Source organism: Haliotis rubra, unplaced genomic scaffold (assembly GCF_003918875.1).
Source record: "Haliotis rubra isolate DU_JTF1 unplaced genomic scaffold, ASM391887v1 Scf664, whole genome shotgun sequence".
NCBI classification, from domain to species: Eukaryota; Metazoa; Mollusca; class Gastropoda; order Lepetellida; family Haliotidae; genus Haliotis; species Haliotis rubra.
In genome coordinates this window covers 461520-486101 of record NW_025767373.1, presented here as the reverse complement: position 1 = coordinate 486101, position 24582 = coordinate 461520, and the positions used below count along the sequence as shown (strand labels likewise).

Sequence of the window (24582 nt, the reverse complement as noted above, 5' to 3'; positions counted from 1 at the left end):
ACCAGTAGAGATTGCGATCGGAGTCTCTACCAGTAGAGACTGCGATCGGAGTCTCTACTGGTAGAATCTCCGATCCTACTAGTAGAGATTGCGATCGTAGTCTCTACTGGTTGAATCGGAGATTCTACCAGTACATTTTCCAATTCAACTGGTAGAAACTCCAATCCTACTAGTAGAGGCTGCAATCGTCTTCAACTGGTAGAAACTCCGCGTGATCTGTGGGTAAACAACAAAGACACTTTTTCTGAACAGTACTATGCATTTTATTCAGATATAACACTAGACTGTTTCCACTTCTACAGATATATTAAGGACTAAAAATACAAATGTGACTTGAGAGATCATATAACAATATACATATATTTTACAAAACTGATTACAAGCAAGATCAATTGCATAATCAGTGTTTGCCCTAGGCATAAAAATTTAGAAGTCATCATGAGAGGGAGTCATGGACATTTTTGGGGGAGTCAACTTCTTTCATCAAGAGATCAACTGTTATCAGGGTTCGAAATACCCCATATATTAGTGTGCCATGGCACGGTCATTATTGAAATGGCACGGCTAAAAAATGTTTCCGGTGCCCTTTTGACACCCCTGATTTTTCAGAGACATAACTCACATTTAGTCATTTAATCCCCAAAACAATTATTTTTTTTCCAAATTAAATAATACCATACATATGTGAATGCTCATAAACCCATTTCTTTATTTAACAATAAATTTCAAAAGATCATCATCATTGTCATTTATTCAGAAACATGTGGGCATACTCAATTTCTGAAAGGCACACCTAAAATAATCAAAAGTACTAAACTTTATTTTGGCACACGTTAGTTGTTGATGGGTGGCACTTTGTTGAGCATTTCATTCCTTGTTTTTTGCACCTACATCTTCCACAGCTTTCTCATATGTTTCTCGGGTGATGCAAAATGTTTCTTGTTTCTTCTTGTCAAGCTGTGCAATGTGGTCATCCAGCAGTTTGTAAAACTCGGCCTTCTGTTCCTCCATTGTCGACTGGTGTGTGGTGATCTCTATGGCCTTAACTGAATACTGGTTCATGCTCAAATCTATTCACCTTATATAACCATAAACAGTGTGAGTAACACCTCTGACATCTGACGTAGCTTCAGCCCAGTATCCATACACTTAGTTAAAACAACAAAATGATTTCACCTTTGACTAATTGATCCATGAGAGTAAGGGGTGAACAACACAAAGATAAGCTGGATTAACAGTTTGAGATTAACAGATTAAGACTGACTGAAACTGAGTTAACGATTATATTAATTAACTTAAGATTGGTTTGTTTAAACATATTATATTTCGAAAGAAAACTGAATTGTTAAACAAGCATGTTGGCTTATTGTAACACTGCTCCAGGAAATACAGAATTGGTTTGTTGTTATAAGCTATAGGTGTATTGGCATGTCGGCATTTTGGGAGGATAGGTGTAGGGCAATTCCCCACCAGGTCATTACCCCATCTGCCATATCCCCACCTGGTCATTTCCCCACCTCTTTGGAAAGCAGTGTTTTTATAACAATTACTGATCATAAGTTTTGAAATACATCTGAATGAACTTCCTACTTTTAACTGAGACTTTGATAACAAACATTTAACACCTCACTGTAAACAATATCAAAATAAAAATTAAAAATGGTTTGTAACACTGTATTTACATCATGAGACTTAGCTGCTAAATTTGGAATCCACTCAAAAACAAAAACAAAATACCTTACTCCAAAACAGACTTAACAAATAAAGTTAACAAGATATTATAACAATAAATAAGTTCAATTATAACTGGCAAATAATAGGAAAACATTATCCCCACTTATTATACTTGCTTGCATAAGCTTGCACTTGCTTGCACAGGTTATTCCATATAATCGTAGTCTCTACCAGTAGAGACTACGATTGCAATCTCTACTAGTAGGATCGGAGATTCTACCAGTAGAGACTCCGATCGCATAGGTTATTCCATATAATCGTAGTCTCTACCAGTAGAGACTACGATCGCAATCTCTACTAGTAGGATCGGAGATTCTACCAGTAGAGACTCCGATCGCAGTCTCTACTGGTAGAGACTCCGATCGCAATCTCTACTGGTAGAATCTCCGATTCTACCAGATCGCAGTCTCTACCCTGACATATATATGGTTACAGCGAAGATGAATTTCTCCACTAACTTGGGGTAAACAACTGCAAACCATATGCAGATTAATTGCACGAGGATCATGCATCAAACTGCTGAAAAATATATATGCAAATATCGTGCATGTGAACAGCTGCGTTTTGGTGTGAAGTTTTGATAAGAAATTCGCCATTTTTAACCGAGTTTCATCATTTATTGAACACATGACAATAATCTTTTCAACGTTATGAATTTGTTTTACAATACATCAGTTCCTGTATAAACAGCACCCTTAAACAGTATGGAGTATTTTGCCAAAATTAGTTTAAAACAGTTGCCTGAAGTAAGTGACTACATGTACACTAGTGAGTCTAAACGTTGGGGAGTATATATGAAGCATTCGTCATCACTCGCCCCCTTCCGTGGCCTCCAAGATCACTTGTCCTCCGATCGACAAAATTCATATTCGAAAATACGACAAACCAATCAGAGTTCTCACTTAAATATCCACAGTGAAGTGAAATGTAAGCACGGTGATATACAGTATATATAATATTTTTAAACTCGTACCTATGTTTCATATTAGATAGAAATGTCGTTAAGCGCACGTAAAATACCCAAAGCTAATTCCATTGTTATTATTGTAGCAGATAATATCTATTTTCCCCCGTCTGAAGCAATATTATTTTGTTTTTAAATCCCAGACACCCTACAGTCACTAAAGGAACTGCAATCACATTTCAAAAAAATAATTCTTAGGGACTGGTCATATATTTATAGGGGTGACTTTGCTGGCTGGAACTGTATCACATTTTGCTGACAAATAGTATTTTCGTTAAATGATATGGTCTATTTTAAAATTTATCTTGATCTCAAGCGGTCCCTCTGTTTCGCTTGATTCTTCTTCATCTTCACTGAAAGATTGTCTTGACATCCATTTCAGAAATGACTGACTGACTGACTGACTGACTGAGTTTGCTTTTACGCCGCTTTTAGCAATATTCCAGCAACATCACGGCGGGGAACACCAGAAATGGGCTTCACACATTGTACCCTTGTGGGGATTCGAACCCGGGTCTTCGGCGTGACGAGCCAACGCTTTAACTACTAGGCTACTCCACCGCCCCATTTCAGAAATGACATCTTTTACTGCTTCAGAATCCATGGACACTGTTAAGTTGTGAGGCAAAATCAAAGAGGAAGCCATCAGCAACAGGCACATATGACGTCATGTCACGTGATATCCCCTCTGCTCATTAACTGTCGGGTGTTTTTATTGCTATTTTACAAACTTTTTGTTCACTTTTAATCACGGAAGGTGACTTTTAGAATATCCTTTACAATATATCAAAAGTTTTGTTTTCGTTCGTATCCTCCTTTAATATATCCTTTGAATATCTCAACTGGATACACGATAGCGGTTACAAAGGCATTATGTGTATTTGAATCTCTCACCGCTCGTGGCCCTATATTTATTAAAAACAAATTAGGCATTTGTAATTTCAAATGTCCACATATATAATTCACGTTGTTTCAAACATTCACATAATGCCATAACCGATTAAAGTACTCAGGATTATCTTTATTGCCTACCCTAATCCTTGCGCGCATTACGATTGGTTAGTCGTATTTTTGCACATAACCATTCATCGATAGGAGGAGGGAGAGACCGAGTTTTCTTGGAGGTTACGGAAAGGGGCAACTGGTGACGAATTGTCCAGGATCGTCCTGTCGGTCAGATTAATAAATGTTAATGAAGTTAAACCCAAAGTGTTCATTTTAGACGCCCCTCAGTTTCAAGAAGTAATGTTTTATTTGTATGTGGTGATACGGAATTGGAAACAGCAGATTGTTATAATTATCAAGGTTTACTTTTAACAGAGCATTTAGATTATTTACGTATGGCAAAATCTGTAGCTAATTCCTCTAGTTGGGCCCTTGGGTTGTTAATTACTGAGTATAAATTATTAGACGGTATGTTGTTTTATTCTATAGTTTGGTCTACCAATAATTACGGTGTATCGATATGGGGCACTTATAGGCCTCGCTCTTATAGACGTGCTTTAGTACTGTTTAGATGTGGTGTTGCTCCTCTAAGAGTTGAAACTGGACGTTATAATTGTACTCCTCTAAAGGAAAGAACATGGTTTTACTGTAAAGATTTTATTGAAGATGAATGTCATGTTTTACTGCACTGTCTACTGTATTCTTTTGAAAGAGATGTCCTTTTTAGTAAATGTGAGTAGCTTACTGTTAGTTTTATGCCATTTAGTGACCTTGATAAGGTTAGTTTTGTACTGTCCAATCCACAAGTGTCTTTTAATACACCCCAACCCTGCCTTCTTATCTAACGGCGGCGACATGCCCTTTTATGCTCTTAACTTGGTACTGTAAATATGTATGATATATCCTGTATTCATTTAGATTTGTATTTTATATGTTATATAGTCTCTCATAAGCCTGTAAAGATTGGCTCAACGTTTTATTATTTAGTTCTATGTACATATGTGTGATGTTTGGGTGAGACTCAAATAAATGATCTGTGTGTCTGTCTGTCTGTCTGTCTGTCTGTTTCTGTTATGTTGGCGAGGTGCATTCAGTAGTATTAATCTTATATAGGAATATAGGCAGGAGGGTGCTTGTGACTGATAAGTGCTAAACTTGACACGCGATTAAAGATATTATTTTCTTCGCAAATGAACCTTAAAGCGACAATTACTGCACCACTCGATGTGTGATCCTAATATTTCTCCAGCAATATATGCTCACTGGTGATAAAGAATCAGATATATTATACGGTAAATAGCATGAAATATATAAAGAGTTTAGTAGTTGTTATAATTTTGGGAAGTTATGTTGCTAGTGGGGCCCAGTACAAGAAAGCATCGCGTCATGATACCGAAGCAGATAGAGACGGGTTTTTTTTGCGCGACTTAGCAGAAATCAAAATATAAAACTATTCTTATAATGTATAATTTTTTTACAGTACCGACGTCACACCGCTATAGGGTAATTACATAAACGTCATAGAGAACAACAGAAGTCTATCAGCAAGACAAAGGGAGGCCACTCTATTCACCTTATGTGCTTCACTCAGGCAACCAGATATGATCAACTTCCATTGTTCCAATAAGCGGTGAACACAAGAGAGAGAGAGAGAGAGAGAGAGAGAGAGAGAGAGAGAGAGAGAGAGAGAGAGAGAGAGAGAGAGAGAGAGAGAGAGAGAGAGAGAGAGAGAGAGAGAGAGAGAGAGAGAGAGAGAGAGAGAGAGATGCAACTTGTGGCATATGTTTAGGGGAAAGTATACGAAATCAATGACTTTGCAGATTTGTCATGTTCCACTCGGTGGCAGAGTGGGCAATTGATGGTCACAATAGTAAACCTGTATAGCGATCCGTGGAGTATTGACATCCCCATGCTCAGTTACACGTGTGTTGCTCAAACGCATTTTTTAAACGTTTTGGATAAGTTATAAGAGAGAATCATATCTTTGTTCTAAAAGTGTCACCATGAGAATGGGTACTCGCTGTTTACGCTGTTTAAGTAACGCCATGGAAAGAGGTTTAGTAAGAAAAGCCACAGTTGAACGTCTCATACATTGTTCACTCTGAGCCATCCATTGAAATAAATGCGACAAAACCTTTTCCACACCCATAAGAAATCTCTGCTTAAAGCATAGTCGCCTGTACAATACCGACTAGAGAGAGGGTGTCAGTGACATCAGTAGTAGCAGTACTTGTTGCCGTTATTGTTAGTGGGTGGTGATAGTAAATACAGTAATGGCGGTGGTAGTTGTGAAAGTGCACTACATGAGACCTATGTTGTGGCAGTAGAGACTTGGGTGTATTATATTGACAATTCAGCAAATATTCCTCCCCATATTTTCTGATTGCTGTTTGTCATAGGTACAGTACAGTGAAAACCTCATTACTGCATCTTTGTCTTAAGAGAGTTAGCAAATGTCGTGGAGAGACATGGGTGTTTACATTAACTAAATGGTTACCATTAGTTACAGATAACTTTCATGACAAACGAGAAGACGTTAAAGGAAAACAGCATGAAAGGCTCAGGCTCCATGCACGTTGCATTATGTGTCTGTATCTACAATCAATATGCAGTTACGTGAGCTGACGGATACTTGTGTGACTATATGATCGAAATGAGTTTTCCGCAAGTTAAGGCAGAATACGCAATTCGGTCAATATTCATTTTCTGATACCCTCGTAGGGGAACGTTAGTATTAAATAACCTTACTTGTGAGTGTTTAAATATCGAATGATGGGTCCGAACTGTATATAACCCAAGCTTACTTGCTGTTCCAAGGAAAGAGACAGACATGCGTGTAATTAAACGTACATTTACAGAGCATAACGTCATATGATTGCGGGGATTAATACAAATTATATCACATTTAAAACGGTATTGATATATTACCGCACAATCTGTAATATTTATGTCAAAATAATATAGTCTTGAATTATTCATATTCGTGTTACGTGTAGGTGAACCCACATTTTTCAGTTAGGGTAGCACAGTTGAAGTATTGAGGCGTTACACTTTAGATCTAGGTTCGAATCTCAACACATGCGAACGCAAATGTGAGTGTCACTTCAATGATTTTGTTCAACAAGTGTAAGAAGCTCCGTAAACCCTACGTACACATTTACTTATAAACAAATATTTCAGCGACTTCTGCAGCTATATATACTGAGTCAAAAAAGAAACTTCACATTCTAACTTCAGGGCACTATAAAAGAACAAGAGATGGTAAGATGGTTAAATTGTTATTATTTCGTTGCTGAGATCTGTGTGATGTAGTCGATACACTGACAGTGCCATAATCAGTTCCATTAGGCTACACCGCCGTTCCAAAACATGGGTATACAGAATGTCAAGTCACGAGAATAAAAATCCGAAATTTCTCAGTTCAATATCGTGTATGGCTGCCCCGCGCGTTCACCACTGCCAAACACCATCTCCTCATCGACTGCCTGATGCTTGTGAACACGTGGTTGGGGATCCTGCGCCATTGCTCTTGCAAGGCAGCGCCAAGTTCCTGCAAATTCTGAGGTTGGTTCCTAAGACCACGAAGCCTTCTCCCAAGTGCATCCCAAACGTGCTCTATTGGATTAAGGTCAAGGGACCTCGATGGCCAGTCCATGACGTTGATTCCAGCGTTTTGAAGGAAATTTCGTGTCAACATCGCGGTATGCGGCCGAGCATTATCATGCTGGAACTGTAGACCTGGGCCATGAGCCGCCATGAAAGGAACGAGTTCAGGGGTGAGCACCTGGTCGCGGTAAGCTGCAGCTGTGAGGTTTCCACGGATGACCAGAAGTCGGGAACGGTTGTTCCAACAGAAAGCACCCCACACCATGCAACTTCCGCCCCCGAATCTGTCGACTTCCTGTACACAACATTGGGCATACCGTTCACGACGTCGTCTCCAGACTCTATGCCTGCCGTCCGCGAATCTGAGGGTAAACCTGGATTCATCGCTAAAGACGACTCGATTCCAGTCTCTCTGGGTCCATCGGAGGTGACGTTGGGCCAACAGCAGACGTTGACGTTGATGAAACGGCGTCAATATTGGCCCACGATATGGACGTCGAGAATGGAGATTGGCAGCCCGCAACCGATTTCGAATGGTCTGTGAGGACAGTCGACCTCTAAACATCTCAGCCCTGGTTCGTGTAGCCGGCAGAAATCTGTCACGTAGGTGACGTAGGACGATTTGACCTTGGGCGATCAGAAGTGGTGCCAGTTTGTTGAAGACGACCTCGCAAGTCATACACAGTACGACGGCTGCATCCCATTGATCTTGCGACGTCAATAACTAATCTTCCCGCTTGCAACATGCCAACGGCACGTTCACGTTGCACATTTGACAATCGTGGCATTTCAAGTACCGTTAGAACTGTGGTTTAAAAGTGTTTTTTCAGTTCTTGAGGCCAATGCAAACACGTGCATATGAAGAAAACTTCGATGCGAAGATCACGTGATCGACTGCACGTGCAAAACCTGATTTGGCACTGACGTCAGTTGCACGACGTATGGATGGGTTTGAGTGGGTTTTGCTAACGTTTTTCTAGAGTCGAAAGATAGGGATCCCATTTCGGATACATAGATGTATCATCAGAAAAAAATTATTCATTATTTTTCAAATTACATTTTGTGAAGTTTCTTTTTTGACTCAGTATATCACGGGTTAAAATCAAATGCCTTTATGAAACAACTGAACCAAGTTAACAACAAAGCACCCAGTAGGTTGCAATTGAATATGAGCGCGTGCACGAGGTGGGTGGGTGTTGCGTGCGTGCACGTGTGTGTGTGTGTGTGTGTGTGTGTGTGTGTGTGTGTGTGTGTGTGTTCCTACGCGGGTGTGTGTGGGTGCGTTTGTCCGTATGTAACCCAAGACAAGTAGTGGCATAAAAAAGGGCGCAGTTAACTTTTAGCGTGTCTGTATCCACCGACAGAGCAGCAGATTTTCAAACGGGATTGGGTGGTCAGGCTCGCTGACTTGGTTGACACATGTCATCGTATCCCAGTTGCCTAGATCGATGGTCATGACGCTGATCACTGGATTGTCTGGTCCAGACTCGATGTTTACAGACTGCGGCCATATAACTCGAATAGTGCTGAGTGCGGCGTGAAACAACCAACCAAATAATGTCAATTTCATTACAAGAGCCTTGTTTTTTCTGTCATACTAACACAGGGAGTACACAGTGACATGTACATAATACCTACATGTACTCTCCGCCATGAGTGTTGCAGCTGCGCTCTCTTGTCAGCCGATCTACACACAATGTAAGTATGTAATCGATACCAGTACTGATGGTAGGTGGAGCTCATGAAATATACATCGATAATATTGATTAGGACTTTAGAAATGTACAATGTTTATAGCCGGAGGATAACACTATTCAGCTTGTCGATTTCTGGTGACAGGTGCCCTGACATAAGATGAAATCGATTTGAGTGAAATGAGCTACAGTGTCGATGTATTTAATATACAGCCAGATATTGTATTGGAAGTATCATCGTGGGCAGTTTTAATATGTTCATCACGACTGATTAGAATATGCGTTGTTTGCATATCAAGCGGAGATGAGCATGTATATATGAAACACGTGCTCTCTGTCAACTGTCTTGCGTATACGTGATGAAACTGGCATGCAAATTAAAAACAAACAAATTAGAGGATATTATAGATAATTAAAAAAATATATATATTAGTACAATAATTACACATTATAGATTTTGTATCAGGAAATGGCGTACCGAGATGTCGTTTACATCAACACACTGTCTATACAATCAATGTAAACAACCAATATATTTTCGCGAATGCGTTATTTCGTTCTTGACAGGCATTTTTCGTATTCAAATATTAATGATATTATTCAAATATTGTCAGGACCCTCAACGTAAGTTTATTCAATGAAACTGACGCCTATATGGGCTTATAGAATGTTTGTTTGAAAGAGCTAGTTCACACTTGTAAAGCTATACAAAAACAATTTTGAACTATTGACTAAACCTGGCTAATCCTTTGGTGGGATTCACCCTTTTTTCATATCCTTGATGGGTACAATGACAAATTTTCACTAGCCTTGCATCTGCGCTTTTATACATTACGATGTAAGCATTTACTGAAATGTCGTACACGATGACAAATGACTACTTGTACATAGCAATCGTAACGGTAATATACTACTTGAACTTTGATAGGGGTAATTACATACGTAGATTTAAGTCTACACATTAGGGATCCCTTTTTTTTGTATCATGAACGTTGAGCAGTGTATCTCCCTATGCTAGCGTTTAGTCACGGTTAGGTGCGTTCTGGGGCGGTGGTGTAGATGAAATGATAGAACAGGGCGTATGGCTGACGTATTCATATGTCTGAATTGTATCTCTATGATTCCCGGATACTTTATGCATGCAGAGTTGCACACCTTAGCTATGTTAGGATACGCTAACAGTGGGCTGAGAGGCCAGAATAGCCGCGATTACTTGTCCTGGTGTGTCAGCCTTGCCTTCTTTTGTTCGTTTAATTTGTTGTTTTACGCCGCACTCAGCAAAATTCCAGCTGTATGGCGGCGGTCTGTAAATAATCGAGTATTGACCAGACGATCCAGTGATCATTAGCATGAACATTGATCTACGTAATTAGGATACGATGACATGTGTCAACCAAGTCAGCGAGCCTGACCGGCCGATCTCATGGGTTGCATGGGTTGCTGCAGACCAATTCTAACCCGAATCTTCACGGGTGCCTTGCCTTGTAGGTGTCAACAAAATGATAAATATACTTCCCATCAAAAGTTTAGACCCACTAGTGTAAACATAACCACTTACTTCAGGCAACTGTTCTAAACTACAGTTTGCAAAATATTTCACACTGTTTAAAGGTACTGTTCACACATGAACTGATGTATTGTAAAACAAATTCGTAACGTTGAAAATATTATTGTCATGAGTTCAATATGTGATAAAAAATCGTGAAAATTGGCGAATTCATAACAAAGCTTTGCACCAAAACGCAGCTGTTCACATGCATGATATTAGCACATGCAATTTGATGCATGATCCTCGTGCAATTCATCTGCATAAGCTTTAGTGGAGAAATCAATCTTTGATGTAACCATATAACATATAGTGACTGGTTTCAGTGAGTCTAAACTTGTGATGAGAAGAATAGTATATATGATAAGCCAGAAACCAAACCCCTGATCCGTTAGGCATGCACATCTCTTAGTGGCTGTAGGCGGCGTCCATGAACAAGTGGGTAGAGCAGAAAAGATAAACTGGCGGATACATTTTTTAAATCAACGAGGTTAAAAAAAGACAGAAATATAGGTGCATGAAGTATAATATATTGAAAAGAAGAAAGCTTTAACGAAAAAATAATTTGAAATGACAGTCACATACAGCAACCGATACTGACATGACATATTGACCTAAATTGAGCTAGGTTAGCCAAAACAAGCTTTCATCGTGGCCCTATCTGTATCATACACAGGGTCCAATACTGTTGAATGGGTGACAGTCGTGGTATTTCAGGGATTCACTTTTATCAGTTTGAGTGTCTCGCATACTGTCCGTGTCACGAATACCGAAACTCCTCATTGTACTTATCGTTTCGGCACGTGTTTTTTACATTTTCTTATTTTCTACAAAAAATACGACCCGTAGATGTGCATTACTTTCTGGGGATAGTTTTGTTGTGCTTTGATGATTTGTTTTGCTATGATTTGTTGTTAATTTTAAAGGTTTATTGAATTACCGGTGCACTCAACATGTACAACCTTCGCAGTTTTGTCCAGAACTATTTTAAGCCACTCCTTGTGTGGTACGACCTGTAGAGACTGAGTCAGACAGTGCTAATGATCGTTTCACTACCAAGTTGATCGGTATAAGACACAGTACTATTAAACATGCATCAAACACGACACCTCGAATCTATTTAAAACGCCGGCCCTATATGTAATTATCTCTGTGGGTAAATTTAGCTTCAGGGATTCTAAAATGGTATGTTCATCTAAATATTGCAGTTCTCCTGACCACCTCGCTCCTTCAGTCATCACTGTGCTTGGCCACGCTTGGAGTTTGAATTATGTCCACAGAAATCTATTTACTTGCCAGATACCACTAAATGCATGGGCTAGTCAGGCTCGGTGACTTGGTTGAGAGCGTGTCATCCCGATGGTATCATTGGTGACCATGGTCATACAAATGACATAACAGTTAGTTTCACTCTAGACACGCATTCTAATGTCTGCAAACTGTAGGAATTGGAAGAATGGGTGTGGACGATAAACAGATAAACAGTGCCTCGTGATATGATATGCATCAACACAAGTAGATAAAAGTTCATAACACTAATTCCAGTAATGAGATATTATGAGATATCCAGTAATGACATTCACTGACTTGTAATTATATAAATATTCAGCATAAGACTCTCAGGTGAGGTTTTCCACATATGAAATATTTAACAAGACACACGTACATAATAATATGCCATCAGAATATTGATATTCACAAATATCTGTTAGTCTGTCATACAGACACTGAAGCAAATATTCCCAATGAAGCCCAAGAATGTGTTAGGATTGCCAGTTCTGAAAATGAGGACAGTCTTTGGTCCCCAGACTGGGAATATAATGATTTAGGAACATATTTGTCTGTAAAATATAATATTATTCTTTTCCGGACAAGATATATTAGTCTTATAGCTTGTCTACAGAAACGTCTAACCTTGCCATACGCCGAACAAAGCATGTTGGTATCAGCCTTCTGGGTCCTATACTAAACACTGCATTCCTCGACATTCGATATCATAGAGGCTCTGTGTTCACGGAGCCCTATATAATACCACACCTTGAACATGTGTCCAGTCACCGTCCATCAGGCACTCACAATGAAGCTTGTAACATAAGAACACAACTCGCGAGGTACTTTGTGCCAGATATGTTTTGGAATACAACAAACCTGTCATTTATCCTTTTGGTGTAACCTTTCTGTCTTGTGTGTACTGGTGTAGGTGACACTTGGCAAACATGACAGGATACTTTTTGACAAACGAATTTTAGAGATAATGTCTTGAAATATGTTAACTCTGTTTAATAATGTTCAGCCGCTTGCCGTTATAATACGATACGATACGATACGATACGACACGACACGACACGACACGACACGACACGACACGACACGACACGACACGATACGATACGAGTGAGTGAGTGAGTGAGTGAGTTCAGTTTTACGCCGCTTTTAACCATATTCCAGCTAAATCACGGCGGGGGACACCACAAATGGGCTTCACACATTGTACCCATGTGGGGAATCGAACCCAGGTCTTCGGCGTGACAAGCGAACGCTTTAACCACTAGGCTATCCCACCGCCCCCGATAGGATACGATACAACACAATATAATAATAATATATTTTAATATATTCTACTGGAATAAAATAACTGTGCAGTATTTGATGTTATGCCATTTTGTAATGAAAGAAGATCATGACATGATTTGACACTAGGCATCGTAACACGCCATTGAAGAGATGTGGTGTCAAAGGTCAGTTCCCAAATTCATTCTCATGTGTGTCCACCATTGATGCAGGCACGACAACGACGACGCATAGTCGACACTTAGCGATTGAAGAAAGCTTAGGGAAAGTTGTTCCATGTCTGAACCAACGTTTGTCCCAATTCAGCTGACGTCAATGGCTGATTCTGGGCTTGACGTAAACGTCGCTCCATTTCATCTCAAGCGTGCTCGATAGGGGACAGGTCCGGAATGTTCTGCTGTATCAGGAAATCTGACAATGACAAGTTGCATGCGACCATGAAATGTGATGTCGCCCCATACCATAACGCTCTCGCAACCAAACTGTCGACGTTGAACAACGCCGGGGCCGGTGTTGTGCCCCCTCATTCGGTTCCTTACAGTCCTGGAACTGAATGGATGTAAGCCAGGAATGATCCGAGCAGTCAAACTGGCTGTCTGGAATTTATTCAGGATTATTTTATTTCAAACAACGTTTATTTCATGCAATTTTATGTTATGCACACTCAGTTATTTTTCCGTTTTCATGTAACCAGATAAGCACATTGACCCATAACCTCAAACGTTGATGTCATTCTGTGTGCCCTTCACCTCAGTGTAGACTCAGTGTCTATAACAATCATGACGTGTCAGCGAATCTATTTCATATGTGTCCTATATCCACGTGTTTGTTGAAGTTCAATTTCACGGAAACGATCGATCATTATCGGTATTGATTGTTCATTTGTCAGCGTCCAATTTTCACATAGTATTTGTTATGTGTGAGTGAATGGTTGGGTGAGTGAGGCTGGTTTGAGGATGTGATATTAAGAGGGATGTGTACATAACCTAGCTCAAACTTTTAACCAGACTAGAACATGATGCTCAATGGATCACAAAATGATGAACACTGGATCATAACATGATGAAACACTGGATCATAGTAATCCTTGTAGGAGAACATATTTCGTAATATGTAGAAGATTATGTATAAACGTTGAAACTTTGCAATGCTGATAAACGTTATGGATAACAATTTCATTTCTTTCGTGAGTGCAACGTTTCTGTACAGATTCTTGCACCGTTGCCAAGCAGGACACAAATTGAGAAGAATCTGTATCGCACTCATGAAATAAAAGAAGTTGTTATCCATAAAGTCTGTAAATATTGTACTTCCCAACTTCTCATTTTTTTTCTAAAACTTTGACTTTAAAATGTTTTAGCATTTTTGCAGAGCGTAACCTGCATCTGTTCACACCGTGTAACAGGTCTGTATAATTCTTGTGTGGATGTAGATATATGACTTACAATATACCCAAGCTCCACGGCCACGTTCTCGCAGCCACTAGATCTATTTGTTGCTGTTAGGTTTGGCGATATATTGAACTAAATGAAGTCTTCATTATTCCACGCTTTGAAACGCCAACAAATACTTCAGTGCACTTTCTTAAGCTTTTATTACATTCTCGATAGATTCCTATTTGGATCGAAGAGCCCATGAGCTATTAAACATCCCACTATGAACATTAGATGGTGCGATATCGGCACCTGTTGCCAAATTGACTCTGATATAAAAGTAATTACCTACCCGTAGTTTCAGTCACTTAGGGGATTGCCACAGCGGACTGTCCATTTGTACATATTTGTATTTGCTGGCGATTACTGAGAGAAAAGAAACCGGACAATGAGACTGACCATCGCTTTAGTGCTGCTGTCCATTGTGGCAGTGGCATTCGCGGTTGACGCTCCAGCCCAGGTACGTTACTGTCAGGGGCCATTCCTCTTTTCGCTGTACAAGCTGGTCATGAGTATTCAATTTTTATAAATATATTTCAAACAATGGAATCGTTTATCATTCATTATATCTAAAATGTATAACTTTCTAATTCCAATATTTTATGCTTTGAACTTCATGTTTCTATCTTAAAGTATAGGCTTTGTATAATCTGTGACCTTTCACATATATGCATGGAACGTTTTAACACGTAAATGTCTTCTTCGTATCAAAGTATACTTCCCATCAAAAGTTTAGACTCACTAGTGTAAATATAGCCACTTACTTCAGGCAACTGTTCTAAACAAAATTTTGCAAAATATTCCATACTGTTTAAAGGTACTGTTTACACATGAACTGATGTATTGTAAAACAAATGCGTAACGTTGAAAAGATTATTGTCATGAATTCAGTAAGTGATAAAAATCAGTGAAAATTAGCGAATTCTTAAGAAAACTTTACACCAAAACGCATCTGTTTACATGCACGATATTTGCACATGCAATTTGATGCATGATCCTCGTGCAATTCATCTGCATAAGGTTTGCAGTTGGTTCTCCAATATAGTGAGTGCTTAAGTGAGTCTAAACTTTTGATGGGAATACATAAAAAACCCAATAAAATACTTAACTGAAATCAGGGAATGTACGTGTCCCCGACTGAATTCTGCTATTTGACAGATGATTTTCCCTGGGTTTCCGATGCAAAACACGACAACTACGTTTAAAAAATTCTAATTCTGCAATTTGCAGAACTAACAAATATTATTATGTTCATACAGACTGTTATTTGTTAAGTACTGGAATCAGGACGTTTGTCACTCATTTAATTCATGTCTCCAAACACATGGTGTGTTCTTTCTTGAAGCGATTACTTTGTTACGACTCTTCATGAAACGCCATGACATTTGATTAAATTGTGTTATCAATCTTATATACTCATGCCAATAATGGTTGTCACCCCTCCCCACCCCAACCCCCTCCCCACCCCACACCCTCCAATTAAAAAAATTGAAGGGGGTGACAACCTTTATTGGCATGAGTATAGTAGTGACATATATTAGTGTTACGTTGTCAAATGGGTGATTATCAGCTGTCGGGTATACTGGTGGTGTGTACAAAAAGAAACCAGATACGTGTTTAACATCGCAATCAGCACTATTCCATCAGACAACACAGTGGTTGATATGGTGAGTATTGATCCTCCGTATAGATATGAACTCAGCCAAAGTCACAGAGCATGAACACCCCATCCATCCATGCCTCTCATTCATCAAGCATCGGCTGAGCCACCAATGTACTTCCTGGAATCCCCACCTGACTCGTGACGTCACGACGTTTGGTTTGGATGTTGTTTAACGCCGCATTCAGCAATATTCCAGCTGTATGGCGGCGGTCAGTAATCGAGTCTGGACCAGACAATTCAGTGATCAGCAGTATGAGCATCGATCTACAGAACTGGGATACGATGACATGTGTCAACCAAGTCAGCAGCCGGACCACCTGATCCCGTCAGCCGCCTCTTACGACAAGCATGGGTTACTGAAGATCAATTCTAACCCGGATCCTCACGGGTCGACGTCACAACGATGGATAATGGTTGTTATCATGCCGCTAGAAACTGGTCCAGGACAAGAAATGGTCTCTGGGTCGTGATTTGGGGAAACGTAATCTAATAAATGTTCATTACGTATCAGCAGATCACTATTGTAATCTGTGTGAAAGCACATCGTAAGATTAATTATGACTCTTAGATCATATGTTAGTGTATGTGGATATTGGAACATATAGGAAAGAGATAGCCGAAAGGTTGATGGAACAGTATCATGGTCAGTGACCACGAACAAAAATAGAAGATAACATGATGGATACTGGATCATAACATCATGCACTCTGGATCACAAGAGGCTCACTGGATCATAACATGATGCTCACTGGATCATAACATGATGGCTACTGGATCATAACATGATGACTACTGGATCATAACATGATAGTAGTGGATCATAACATGGTGGTTACTTGATCATAACATGATGAATACTGGATCATAACATGAATGATACTGGATCATAAAGTGATGCTCACTGGATCACACCAAGAGGCTCACTGGATCATAACATGATAGAAACTGGATTATAACATGATGCTCACTGGATCATAACATGATGGACACTTGATCATAACATGGTGCTCACTGGATCATAGCATGATGGAAACTGGATTATAACATGATGCTCACTGGATCATAACATGATGAACACTGGATCATAACATGATGGACACTGGATTATACTAATGAGAGGATCAGTGTAAGACCACTGCTCCAGGCATTCAGTGAATATTCAAATGGACATACTGGCTCGAACTGGTCGTGATCATACATCTTTATGACCATGATGTTTTAGCCGTGCCAGGATGTGCTGCTTTTTGCTTCTCTTCAAGTACCGACTACATTGGTAAACACCACTTTCCTGTTGATGAATTTACCAGGGTATTTGGACTTTCGATCAACGTTAATCTAAACTGAAATGTTGATCAAGGAGCACGAACATACTTATTGCATATCCACTTGGAGCACCCATTACCTGGAAATTTCAAACAGAAAATACAAAAACGGATTTTTATTGGTGACATGTTCATTCACACACACACGAGCGGGTGACAACTTTAAATCACTTTGGCAATGTCAACAATATAGTTCTAAAAAAGGGGCAGGTGGGGTAGCCTAGTGGTTAAAGTGTTCGCTTGTCACGCCGAAGACCCGGGTTCGATTCCCCACGTGGGTACAATGTGTGAAGCCCATATCTGGTGTCCCCCTTCGTGATATTGCTTGAATATTGCTAAATGCGGCGTAAAACTAAACTCACTTACTCTTAAAAGTCTACATTACTAATACACGAACGGGACTGGTCAAGAGGATTGTTTTCTATATTTTCCCCTGCACAATGTTGGCCCCGGTCTTGTAATCGTTTGTAATTTTGTCCATTTCCTTATTACTTACATGGTGGCCCTTGAATGGACACTCATAATATTGTCACCTTCTTCAAGTTAGATTTGACAGTTACCCAATTCATTTACATGAAATGAACAGCAAACACGGGATAATTGTACAGCTATAAAACTAAACTTGAATATAACATATAAACTGAATTATGTATTATTGCAAAATTCTCAAATGTGTGAGTTTCAGAACCCTATGTATGTTAACAAATGGAATCTAGTAACTTTATGAGTCATGGTTAAGACATTTCGATGACTGCGCAGACTTGCGTCCCTCAGTCGATCCAACTCTTGGGTCAGAATACTGTTGCATAGCGGACTAACAGCTCATTGTCAGGCACGGACAAAGGTATAATACGTCACAACAGACACACCTGTGTCGTCTATAGATTTCCATATACCTGTCATCAATAACGGCCGCGACGATCTACATGCTTAAGAATACACAAGGCTGAGTGTTTCTATGAGGTTACTACTTCATACACATTTAGCAGAAGTCGTTATATTACATGACTATCAGGGGCGTACGCTGCTTAGTCGTCTGTCATCACCAGTCGCGATGGATAATTACATCCCTTGGGTACACCAGGAACTGATGATTCTGGATTTGAATACCGGTTTACCCCAGTAAAGTTTCAACCTCCATACCACAGAAGTGGTAAACATCTGAGCTCATATTGTAAAATGCCTGATAAAATCCAGAAATATGTTGGTACAAATTCAGAGGGATTTAAATGATGATCGCTTGTCGATCACTGGGTTGTCTGGTACAGACTCGATTGTTTTACAACCCACTGTCATAAGGCTAGAGGAATGCTGAGTGTCACGTAATGCATCAGATCTAGTCCTTGTTTAGTTTCCATTTATGTTTGTGTTCAGAGCTCCTGGTACAGACAGACAATGTTACCCTTTTAATGTGAGTTTAGATTTGCGCCGTTTTTAGCAATATTCCAGCAATGTCACAGCGGGGGACCCTTTTTAAAGAGTCTAAAAGAACTCTAGTGAAATCACTAGTTTCACTAATCAACAGGATTTGCGAATGTCTTAGAAGTAATATTTTGTATTTAGCGCATCTCGTGAATATAAGCCCATATCAGCTCTTAATCTATTTATGAGACATCCGTTGTTATACACACATGGAAAAAAGTATCGCAACACCCATGATTTTTAACCCCTGCATAGCCATTTATATTCATATCATAATTATGATTGTTTGCAAATTGCTTGTGGTACTGCTGATTCACCATGCATTGATTTTAGATATGCACGTGCTACAATCAAAGGTGAGCATCACGTGCAATACATGTACCCATCATCAAAAAAATATAGAATGTCAGTGAACAGATCTTACAGCACGATAAGCTGGAAAATCAATTATAATTGATTTCGTTGTTCATAAGCAAATATAAGGCCTCCTCAATTGACAACTGTTCAAAGATGGCAAGTTGGTATGCGGAATGTTGGCATGTCATTGAGGGCTATTGCAAGAGAAGTTGGTTGTCATACAACGAGAAAACATCAGCAAAAAAATGACGTTAAGGGCCGCCAGCGTTCAGGTCCATCACGACTGGCAACTCCTGAGAGTGACAGTCCTTTTCGGAATCACAAGACTATCAGTTTATGAGGCGTGTTGAAATAGACTGGCTTCCAAATCATCATTCGTGAAACAGAAAGATCGGAAATCGCCTGAAACTGGCACTGTATAGTGCCACAGACGTCCGGTGTTATTCCCAGAGGTCGACGTCACTGGAATTTGAGGTGATGGGGAAGGCTCCATTGGTCGGACGAAAGTCGATTTCTTTTGTTTAGAACTGATGACCGTGCTCGTGTTTGGCGGGGGTCATTCATGGTGTGTGACGCCTCTCACATGACTGTAAACTTGACTTTATGACGACCAGGCAAAATCTGAACGGACCAAGGTACATCACTAACACATTTCGATCACATCTTCTGAACACGCAATGCTAGGCCACAGCCTTGTACCGTTGGTGACATCTTACGTCAGCAGGCGGTAGCAAATCTCATTCTCAGATCTCAATCCCGCAGAACATTTTTGAGACATTATATGTCGCAGACTACTCGAGATGCATCCTCCAGTACAAAATCTTAAAAGTATGAAACGCAATACCTTAACGTCAAATTCAACGTCAAATGGGAGGCGGATCACAGATGTTATTGCCCTTTCGGATAGCCGATTACACCAGATATTAACATTGTCCTAGGGTATTGACATTGTCCTAGGGTATTAACATTGTCCTAGGGTATTGACATTGTCCTAGGGTATTGACATTGTCATAGGTATTGACATTGTCCTAGGGTATTGACATTGGATAATGATACCTGTGTGATTTCTTGAGGATACACAACATATATAACACGCATATATCATTGTCGTTACGCGTTGATTAATTGTATTATATATGTTTTGTTCCCGGCATCAGTAAACTATTGAAAGATTTCCTAATGTTAAACAGTTTCTGGCAATAACAATTGTCAGCATAGAAGAGATTTTGTTATGTTTATCAAACAGTTTCAATATAGCATTCGATCCTTTGTTACGTTAGATACTGTTTTGGTTCTCATTCCTCCTCTCCCACCTCGGTAATCAGGGGCAGGTATTTTACAACCCCTAGTGGCACGAACCGTCCACTGAGTTGTAACAGTGCGTGATCTCTGCGACCGTAACATGTGGGCAGTTGAATATACCATCAAACACCGGGTGTCTTGTCCTATCATTATGTTCACAATACAGGTGAAAAACTGTTGCCTGCGTTGGGACACCTTTAATCCCATACTCCAAACAATGTCCCAAAACTAGTTTGACTAGAATAACGGTATGACTTCACATTTTAGTGTGTCCTGGACATGGCAGACAAGAAATGCGCCGCACAGGAAGATTTCCCCAAATGCAACGCCGCTGCCGTGACAAGGACGGTAAGTAACTAAGAACTAAGTAACTAAGAAATAACTAAGAAAAATAGCCAGTTCACAGTTTGGGATGGTTAGTACTGGGATCCACAGGGTAGAAGGCAGTGGGTCCTAGATGGAGCTTGGCTTGAGAGCTGGAATTGTGGGGAGAAGAGGGTAATGGGGTACGAGAAAATATGATGAGATGTGGGCGTTAGCTGAACTCAATAGATGAAAAATGTGCGACATACAGAAATTAGAGTTTCAAGAAGATGGTAAGATGTAGTATAGAAGAAACACGGAAGAGGTGGAGAAATAACAGTGAGATGTTGTGATATAGTTTAGTCGGAGGCCAGGAGAGGTTGAGAAATATCAGTGAGATGTTGTGATATAGTTTAGTCGGAGGCCAGGAGAGGTTGAGAAATAACAGTGAGATGTTGTGATATAGTTTAGTCGGAGGCCAGGAGAGGTTGAGAAATAACAGTGAGATGTTGTAATATAGTTTAGTCGGAGGCCAGGAGAGGTTGAGAAGATGTTCTGACACAATTTTGGAGAGAAACAACAGTTGTATGTTGTGTTGTGATACAGAAGGAAAACAAGTCATGGTTAGTTAGATGTACGGTAAACTTAAAAGATGATAAGAACAGGGAGATGTTATTAGCATATAACACAGCAGAACGAAGCAGGAGAATTGCTGAACATGTTTTGTAAGGGGCGTAATAGTTATTTTGACAAAAGGAAAATGAAAAAAGGTGCGGATAAAATAATATAACATAAGGCCAGACCAATTTTATTTCTTGTTTTACAGAATTTTGTACTCAGAAAACCTAAAGGCAGGAGGGAAAAAGATAAAAAATAAAAATCACCAGCCAAAGTAATATTCCTTTTAAATACTAAAAATATTTTATTTTTGGCAATTTATGAAGGGTAGATGGGTAAAAAAACAATCAAAACATTTTTTTTGTAAGTTTACAATTTTGGCCAACAAAAACATGAGAATTTCATTTTTTGAGCGGGGAAAATTAATTTATATTTTTTTTCTTATTCTTGAAAAAATATGAACGGTGGATCCATAAAACAAGAAATAAAATTTGTCTGGCCTAAAGTGTTATTAATGATTTTCTTCTTCTATTACAACCAGGATGTAAGCCAGTGTACGTGCGTTCTAGCATCGTGTTGACCTTGGATCTGTGTTGCAGGAATGTACGTGTGCTCCAGGAACCCAATGTAAACTGGAGGATAACGAGGGGTCATGTGACTACACCTGTGTACCTGTCGGGAATTCCGAGGACGATGGCGGTGCCGATATGGGCCCCGGTGCTGGCATGAATGATTAACACACCTACGGCCGTCGTCCACGAGATTGCACTCAACAGTGTTAAAGACAGTGGGCCACAAGCTTATCTGACATTAGGTCTTTCTGGACACTGACCCTGTCAATCCGCCTTCAACACAGTAACGTTCTACATCTGCATTTGGATTCGGTTTTGGTACTGATCTCTCAACTTCAAGACGTGAAAATGGTAATTGCTCAAAAGTGAATACGTTTTTCAATTCATGACGAAAACAGGTTATTGCTTCAAGGTAAAAAAGTCAAGGGTTACAGGTGCATACCATGTCCAATCTCATGTCTTTATTGTCACTGTGACCTAATTTTGAAACAAATATGATCTATTTGTCAACATGTTATGTGATCAGTATCAATATTGACTATTAAAGTAATTTATGCGTGTTTTTCGCCAGTTTGTAAAAATATTTTTCGACTTCATTTTGATATAAACAACTGTGGCCCATGATCGGTTTGGCTTATCCTTGATCCAAGTGAAAAGGATTCGATTTGAAACACATACAATATCACCACCATATACTTGCTATTAGTGAGTAAGTGAGTGAGTTTACTTTGACGCCGCTGTTAGCAATATTCCAGCAATATCACGGCGGGGGACACCAGAAATGGGCTTCACACATTTTGTCAATGTAGGGAATCGAACTCGGGTCTTCGGCGTGACAAGCGAACGCTTTTAACCATTAGGCTACCCCACCCACCCACTTGCTATTAAGCCTGATATACAAACACCGTTGTAGGGACCTATGTGAATACCTCGAGTTATCCAAGGTTCGACGCTACCGGAAGATGACGTTATAGGAATACTCAAGGAAAAGGCGTTTACTTCGAGACATCCGAAGGTTGGACATATCATGGTTCGACACAACGGTGTTTGACCGTATTAAGCAAGCAAGGAAGAAAAGAATCGAACCATGGTATCAGTAGAGGCACTTTAATGGATGACGACGTCTTTATTCTATTATAGACCTACCTTCCATGGTGTAATTGGTTAAATGTCATTACCATTACTAAATTTCCACGATCTATATTCGCTTTGTTCTCTACATACACGACTGGCATGACTCAATGCGGCCGAATTCGGTTGGTTGGTTTGGTTTCTTGTTTAACGCCGCACTCAGCAATATTCCAGCTATATATGTGTAAATAACCGGGTATGGACCAGACAATCCAGTGAGCAACATCATGAGCATCGATCTACGCAATTGGGATACGATGACATGTTTCAACTAAGTCAGCGAGCCTGACAACCCAATCCCGTTAGACGCCTCTTACTACAAGCATGAGATATATAGCTGAAATATTGCTGAGTGCGGTGTAAAACTAAACTCACTCACTCTAGAAACATCACGATAGTTACAGACACATAAGAAGAGTAGAATGTAAATCATGTTTGTTTTTCATATTAAGAAGCTATTTGATCTCACATCTACTCTTCAACATTTAATGAAATTAAGCCTTGTCGATACCCATCTGTGAAATTGTAAAGAAGGTTGTGTCTGGTTGCTAGGGGTTTCAACGTTATCAAACCAAATACGCCTTGTTCACGCCATATGCTTGCAGGATCCATACATTCAGGAAGTTAAACATCTCGGACTGTGTACCGTTGGGATCTATAGCCAATTATGTGAAGCAGGTTTGGTGAATATGTATTTTAGTACAGTACGAACCTGAAGAACATCACAGAAATGAGTTTGGCAAAGTGTGCAATTTAACTCATCACGGTCATATTCAACACTGGTCCACTGACAAGGAATACAGAACAGGGGCTCTTTTCACGAAGCAACCTTTGCTAATGTTAACCTTAACTCCCATTCTCTAACACTGCGCTAAGGTTACCTCAGCGACTTACGCTCACCTTAGTGCTTTGTGAAAGGAGGCCCAGGCCTTGGGGTCAAGTTAGTATAATTCACTATATATCCTTGTCCTTTAGGATCTGCCTGTACTGTGTTTGAATCTCAGATTTAATCCATTGGACATTCCTGGTGGCCAGCCCGTGCCACACACCTGATACACCTTTGAGACGTTAAACTGTCACATTCCGATAAAACGGAAATATTGTTTCGGGTGACATTAAACCCAAGTCCATTACAAACTATCCTGTGACCGCGAACGTCTGCACATGTGTTGATTTGACGTGATGCACTTATAAACTCTCTAAATATCCACTCACCTGCGTTTATTCGGGACTGAATGGTTTAGCTGGTTCATAAAAAGTGAGTGAGTGAGTGAGTGAGTGAGTGAGTGAGTGAGTGTTTTGGGTTTTACGCCGCTTTTAGTATTATTCCAGCAATATCACGGCGTTGGACACAAGAAATTGGCTTCAGACATTGTAACCACGTGGGGAATCAAACCCG

The 24582-nt window shown here is 39.9% G+C and overlaps 1 long non-coding RNA gene across 1 annotated transcript; it reads left to right on the top strand.

Annotated features, from left to right (window-relative positions):
* The first annotated feature begins 1386 nt into the window (after nucleotides 1-1386).
* On the top strand, nucleotides 1387-24110 carry LOC124257522. The gene is made up of 3 exons (XR_006893292.1): nucleotides 1387-1397; nucleotides 11812-11828; nucleotides 23992-24110. It is a non-coding gene; the product is annotated as an uncharacterized LOC124257522 (long non-coding RNA).
* Nucleotides 24111-24582: the final 472 nt, after the last annotated feature.